The following is a 7,700-nucleotide window of genomic DNA, read 5'->3' as shown; positions in this document are numbered from 1 at the left end:
AAATTTCACTTATTTTTATTTATTCTATTCATTCATTGTACTTTTTTGATAAATTTTAAATTTCCATAAATTAATATATTACTTTATATTATAAAGTGAAGGGAGGTAACTGCGACACAATTTTGAATAATTCTACTTAAACTGTTAATTTGTCTTGAAATAAATAATTTAAAAATATGATGATCATTGCAATGTATAGAGATGGAAGTGTTATATTTTAAATATTTAAATATTTTAAAAATATTTTTACGCTTGAAAATTAAAAAAAAAAAATTTTGCACTGGCCCCTTGACAAGGAGGTAAGCGCAAAATAGAATGTTTAAAAATACTAATACCTCTGTTATTTAAATGTGGGGTAAGTGCTTTAAACTTCATATTTTTAGCTATAATACTACGTTTTCAAAGCTGTATTTGTTCAAATAGTTTAGAAATGAGAGCTATTGTTATAATTTAAAATATATTGTTATTATATGTACATTTTATCATATCCTAAAAACTATTAAAAGCATCTCCTTACTTACATTTTACTTCGCTCTACTATAGAACATTTTATGATTTAAATTGTTTTGATAAAAACAACAATACAAATATTTTCAAATGGCTTATTAAAAAATGTATGTTTATAATAGCTTATAATTTTTTTTTCTAGACCTATGTAAAAAACAAAAAGTTAACAAATTTCATACTTAAAAATAAATAATAATAAAATATAACAATATTTAAACATAAACATATATATATATATAAATATATAGTAATAATTATGTAAATCAAATGCTTTTAAGTAACTACTTAATAATTTTCAAATATTTTAATCAGACTTTAAATTACTTTTTTATATTGTATTGACTAAAATTTAGTCAATACAATACATTTAATGTAATTCCAAATATAAGTTGAGATCATCTCATTTTTTTTTATATTAATTTAAAATAGAAACTTAACAATATTTTGTTCTTAGAAATAAATAATTATAAATATGAAAAAAATAACTAAGCGATTATTCGAGTCAAAGTCACAATAGATATACAAACAGTCTTACATAACACCGCACAAAAAAGTCACATAATAGAAAATAGGGTAGGCCGTCGCACGTCGGCAAAATTTTATAAAATGGATTTTTCTACTATTTTTAGTTGTATAATATTGAATAACAAATCCGTATGATTACTATATATTTTCATCCGACTAGATAATAGTACTGGACTAGTAATTATTTTATTTTTCGTTTTCTATAAGTTCTACTTCTTATAGAAAACTTAAAATAATCGTATTTCTGATAGGAATACCAAGCAATTATAATTTTATATTAAATTGATTTTGCCATTCTTTAACGAAAAAAATAATTTAAAATGAATACAACTACTGCGTTCGCAAGGATATGCTCAGTTATGTTTAGGTACTTTATATTGTAATCATAATGAACCATAGTAGTTATTTAATATCTAACAGTACACCCTTTTCGTGTTTTCATTTATAGAAATCCATGCGAACACGTTTTGGTAAGAACATTGAAGTGAACCCACAAATGTTGTAAATACAAACAGTTGAAGTAGTCATGGTCAAAGGTTGTAGGCTGCATCAGTAAGTACACATAGTTGTGACCGCACGTGCTCAAAGTTTTTATACCAATTAAACTGACCATTATTATTTTTGTTTCTTTTGCAGAATGCATGAAAGTTTGGCACCGTCGATATCAGCCAGTTGAAGGCGAAGTTGACGAGCGCGTGACAGAACTGTGCGCGATTAAATCTACAGCTATCGTGAACGCAGAGGAAGATAACTCGATCGTCGAGAAATTTTTGAAGCACCCCTGTCGACGGATCTACCGCAAAATGGGCCATGGCCAGACAGCAGGTGTTGTTCTGGAACTGAGCGATTTGATAAACACAACTACAAAAAGAGACCAAAAAATGTTGGCCCTCTTATAGAAATATGTCTGGTTACGTGCTTGCATATACTTTCTACGATCTAATAATCATCTTTAAAATAACACATATCCTATTTTTCATTTGTTTTTCAGCGCTCTTACACATATCTTGGATATCACGATAAAAATTAATAAATCACTCATAGAAGCCAATGAAGTAAATTACTTATGAATACATGCATACATCCCAGGTATGTATCGTAACTATTTTAGGTTATTTAATTGTATATTATTGGTTAAAAGTATTATTCACGGGTGATAGCCAATGGAGTATTTTAAATTAATATCGTATCCATAATAATACACTACAAAATGTCTATATAACAGGGGTGGCCAACATGTCTATGTACACGAGCCACATGTATTAATAAGATTATATTAAGAGTCAAATTATCTAATCGGTACTTCTATACTACAAAAGTAATTAAGAAAGCTAACAGTTGATAAACATATATATATATATAAATAATTAAGTCAAAATATCGTTAAAATTTGACTAATGATCATCACACAGAATTACTAAGAACAACTCTTACATCAATTCAACCAGATCTTAAGAAGTTTACTAAAAAAGTGGACATGAAAAAAATACCACGCAAACAAATTTAACTTGATGTTTAATTTTTTAATTTATTATTCATATAAATAATTATTTTTTTTTTGTTTATTAATCTGTACACTATAGCCTCGTATTTATGCAATAACATTTTTTTTTTTATAAATGTATACAAAAAAATTTAAATATTTTGGTTTTTGAAAATAAGACCGCGAGCCGCATGCGGCTCGCGAGACGCAATTTGGCCACCCCTGCTATATAATGTACATTTTAATAAAAAAATCGTGTGTATATAAACAACAATCGCTCGTCGAACTGATTCCTTATTATAAATATTCTAACAAAACAAAATAGGTATTAGTTATTTATTATTATGTATAATCAATATTATTACCAAATATGGAAATGTCTACGAATTGACAATATAAATAGACCTGTTGGCTATTGAATTATTAATTAATTTGATTTAAAATCGTATTAATTATTAAAATGATTTTGATTTTGATATAAAGTATCGATTTTAACTTTTTTCAATTTTAATATAAATCTTGAAAATCATTACCAACCATTAACGATTTTGATATTGATTTTGATTTTACAAAAGATTTTTAACGATTTTTATCGATATCTGAAATCGATTTCAATCCCTGATAGTCTGTGTAATATGCACCAAAATGTTTGAAATGCGATTGCAATTTGCCCTAAAATAAGAATATGTAATTTCTACCATCCTCAGGTAGTAAGAAATAGGAATCGTAATTTGTACCAAAACTAAAGTATAATATTTTTTCGATAATTTTTGATATTACTAACGAACAAGTTTCTAGATATCGAGATTTAAGAAGCTAATAACACAGAATTTCAGGTTTTAGATTCTGAGCCGTTATTTTATTTACAATACTGAAGTAACCCATATCCCTCAAAGCTACCTGATAAGAATAGTCAATCATTTACGATAACAGAATAATAATTTCATTGTTTTAGACAAAAAATATAATTTTAAAACACATAATGCTTTTAAATTATTTGTATATAATATAGATTTCGATAAAGAATACTAATATAATTTTAGTTTAGTTTTTATTTATAAAATAGTTGAGCTTATACACAGATTGTTTTATGTTTATATAAAATCTTATCATTATAAATATAAAAAAAAGTTAGTATATTAAAAAAAATTATGTGTAAAATTAATAAAAACAAGTGTATGTTGAATTTGATTTGCTAGATTTTTATGATAGCATTTTATGCGTCATGGTTAAAATTTAATCATAATCTGTGTATATTTAATGAAGATGAAATAATCTGGAAATAATAATTAAAAACTATTCTATGAATTCTTATGATAAATATTAAAATTAAGTAGATTTACAAATGAGTATGATTTAAGTACAAACATTTCCCCTCATGAAAATTTCAACTCCTCTGCTCCTCGGGAAAGAATTTCTTGTTCAAACTTTCACTAATTTATTTTTTACTATAAGAAACAATATATGGAGTCGTCCCGAAAAAAAAAATAACTTTCATTTTTAAGGGCCACCCTAATACATATGCTTGCGTGTGTGAGTGGGTTCAAAAATAACTAATACAAAACAGTTATGATAAATACAACTTTTTAATCAATTGATAAATACTGAATAGTAAATTTAAAACTAATACTAATTATAAATATTAAAAAAATAAAAAAAACATTCATAACCATTAAACATAAATTACAAAGTCTAGTCATCTATTATATTTCGTCAAATACATCAATCACATCCTCAAATTTTATTGTTATATCACGATGAGCATGTAATAAAGCCCAACCTAACCTTTAACCTTCAATCAATCTTCCGAAATTTTTATTCTGATCCATGTTTTATCCACCTCAGAGATGAAAAGGTGTTCTAACAGTTATTTTTGTATCAAATCAGTAATAATAGTTTTTGATTTTAAATGATTTTAATGATTTTAAGTCATAAATTTAAAATTTAACGATATTATTAATTTATTAATTTTATAATTAATTACTATTATTTTCAAAGTTGTGTTACTGCAATATATGTTTAGTTATGTTATTTAAATTTTACCCATAAATATTATTTTTAAGAATTGTTTACATATTTAATAAAGACTATTCAATTTATATTTTCTAGTGACTCTTATAATATTTGATTCCTAAGAAAGATAGTTGAATAATACAGATAATGTTTGAATTATAAATGATAGAAATGTTGGAGTTATTATTGGCTATGATTGAGACTTATTTAAAATTAGTAATACCTATTATTGCTTCAAGATTACAGAATCATTGATCGAATGATTTTATACTTAGAATATTAAATTTTACGTACAATATTATTATGGATTCGAAAAATGATGCCAATCGATCCTTGGCCTCAAACCAACAACAGTAGATATTTTATTCAACAATTTGGTCAAGTATCCATGTTTTGATACATTTCAAAACTGTTGGATCTGTTTTTTTTTTTTTAATAAATCTCTACATATAGTTTTTATAGTGGATATATTCATACCAGGTGTATTGTGGTGATGGAGTGGTTCGAACCAAGTAGTAGTATTTTCCCAACGTAGCCAACTGGGACGGGTAGAGAGACTTTACGGTAACTGATAGGGCAGAAAAGTTATGGTGTCAATTAGCATATATATATATATAAAACTATAGTCATATATAGCATCCAACAAAATGCTGTAAAATAGGTGACCAATTGAAATCACACTAGAGATTATAATAATTAATAATAAATTGATAAACTAAAATAAATATAGTTAAAATTCTTGAACGATAAACTAGTGCTCTACTACATCACCTACATACAATATTTATTGCTAAATCGTATTCATGAACAATTAAGAAATACTACATGTAAAATTACATTTTCTTATATATATTGAATACATCGACGTCATAGGTTTCAATTAATAATTATAGATAATCAGACACTCATCAATTTAAAACATTAAATTAAATACAAGTACAATGTTGAATAAAATTTGCTTCGTTCGACAAATAAATGAAATATAGGTAAGTTCATCTACTAAACAATTTTTAGTTTTAATTATCGACAACTTCATTCAGTCGAATTAATATAAGTCGACTAATTCATCTCCAACCAAACATTTCTAGAGGAAAATAGTTTTTTATAATATTATATGACCCTACAAATATATATAATGAAGAAAATATTTATACAAAAAACATTACATAACCCTTCTAATGGTTTGCAATTCATTATGGTAAAGTGCGTGTTTACTAAATTATTAATTTGATCGTAATATTTGAATCTGTTTTTACTTTGTTATTAAAAAGAGCTGACGAGGAGTCTCCAAGGAAATAGGCTGTACAACTAGATGAAAACAATGGACTCATTATTGCACATTCAATGTGTATGATATAGAATATATTTTCAGAACCAGTAATATTGTAAAATAATGGGACTATAAAATAAAAAAAACATTTGAAGAAGTCACTCGCAATTAAATCAACGAAGAATTAATAGAATACCATATTGCCAACATATAATACCTACATGAATTATTCTACATATACTTTTAGTCCTATATTTAATGTTGAGTGTCTATGCTCAAGGAACAATTAATTTCTAAGTACTATCAATTAGAAAATTCGATTCCAAAAAAACGATATGAGGAATTACGGTTAACTAACTTGAACCATAAAAAACAATTAAGTAAAAAAATATAGAAATTTTAAACCAGTAAAATGTAATAAGGATAATAATATATCGAATATATAATATTTGTTGTATTATAATGGATATGATATTTATTCTGTTTAAAAGAAAATTAACTATAAAAATGTTGTATAAATTATAATAAATATATATTTATTTGTTTATATATTGTAGTTTGTCAAATGATACGTATTACACGTTTAACTATAAAAACTATATAAATATATTATGTATAATTTTTGTTACATTATACATTTGATACAAAAAAATCAAATATATCAAATATATACCTAATAAATATTGTTGGTAATATTTATTAAATCTAATAAATTTTATTTTCACAGTTAAATTAAATAAGTTTAATACATATCCACGGTATTAAATTAAACGAAAGTATATGATGTAATAATAACATCAGTCAAATTTCATTAGTACGTAAGTTTAACATTTTTCTTTTAATAATTTAATACTGTAGAAACATTACCATTATTGAAAATTTTAATATAGTTGTTGTTCACATTTATTATATTTTCTGTTAATCAAAACTATCAATTATACAAACTCATGGAATATAAATATAGATAAGCTATAAAAATGTTTATATTTCATAATTATTTTTTTTTTTTATTTAACGTAAATTGTTTATTGATTGTTACCTGTTCCCACTCTAACTCCTAGTGTTAGAAACTAATGAATTATTAGATTATTAGAAGAAGGTAAATTTGAATTAAAAGCATATATAAACTAAATTATTGTAAAAGTACAACGTATAGATGACATCATTTCCGACATACATGATAATATTGGTTTCAGAATACGATTTAAACATTTAAACAAAAAAATTAATTTTATAGCCGTTTTATAAATAAAATAGTACTAAAAATTAATGTTTCAGTAAAAACTTATTATAATTTTCGTAGGCAAAACAAAAATAGAAAGCCCTACTCCAACGAAAATATTAATACAAAACGTAGGAATTGGCTTAAAATAACTGCAGTTGAGAGTAAAAATAACTAAACTATCAAAAACCGATTTTTAATCGTTATTGTCTAAGGTCAGTAGACTTTAACTTGAGAACAAAATTGTTATTGCTCAATTTTTATTTTATTGTGATTGCAAACCAAAAATTATGCCAATAAAACTATTTGGTATACCTGAAAAAATATTATTTCATGTCGAAAAAAATGTACGTCTTTAGTGTTAATTTATTGGAACATTCAGGACATTTAAATAATGATTAAAATGTTGTAAAATCTATTGCAATTGATTAAACAGTCTCGTTGATTTATCAGGAATTGAAAAATCATAATTTTTCAATTTCTCCAGTCACGTGACAGAAAATATTATTATTAACAATTTGTGTCCAGTCGATCACATATTAGACGCGTGATATTGTGTAATTCAGTTATTTTATTGTGATTTAGCATCGATTTATCTAAAACTAAGCGTATTCAGATTAAGAACGTATCACGTTGAAAAAAAAATACTATTATTTTTATTTAAATTAAACAACGTAAAA

The 7,700-nt window shown here is 24.6% G+C and overlaps 1 long non-coding RNA gene across 1 annotated transcript; it reads left to right on the top strand.

Annotated features, from left to right (window-relative positions):
• The first annotated feature begins 1,491 nt into the window (after window positions 1-1,491).
• Window positions 1,492-6,171, top strand: LOC112689370. The gene is made up of 4 exons (XR_003149123.1): window positions 1,492-1,584; window positions 1,669-1,942; window positions 2,024-2,121; window positions 5,800-6,171. It is a non-coding gene; the product is annotated as an uncharacterized LOC112689370 (long non-coding RNA).
• Window positions 6,172-7,700: the final 1,529 nt, after the last annotated feature.

This window comes from Sipha flava, unplaced genomic scaffold (assembly GCF_003268045.1).
Source record: "Sipha flava isolate LNK unplaced genomic scaffold, YSA_version1 111_pilon_pilon, whole genome shotgun sequence".
NCBI classification, from domain to species: domain Eukaryota; kingdom Metazoa; phylum Arthropoda; class Insecta; order Hemiptera; family Aphididae; genus Sipha; species Sipha flava.
This window is presented reverse-complemented; position numbering and strand designations above follow the sequence as displayed.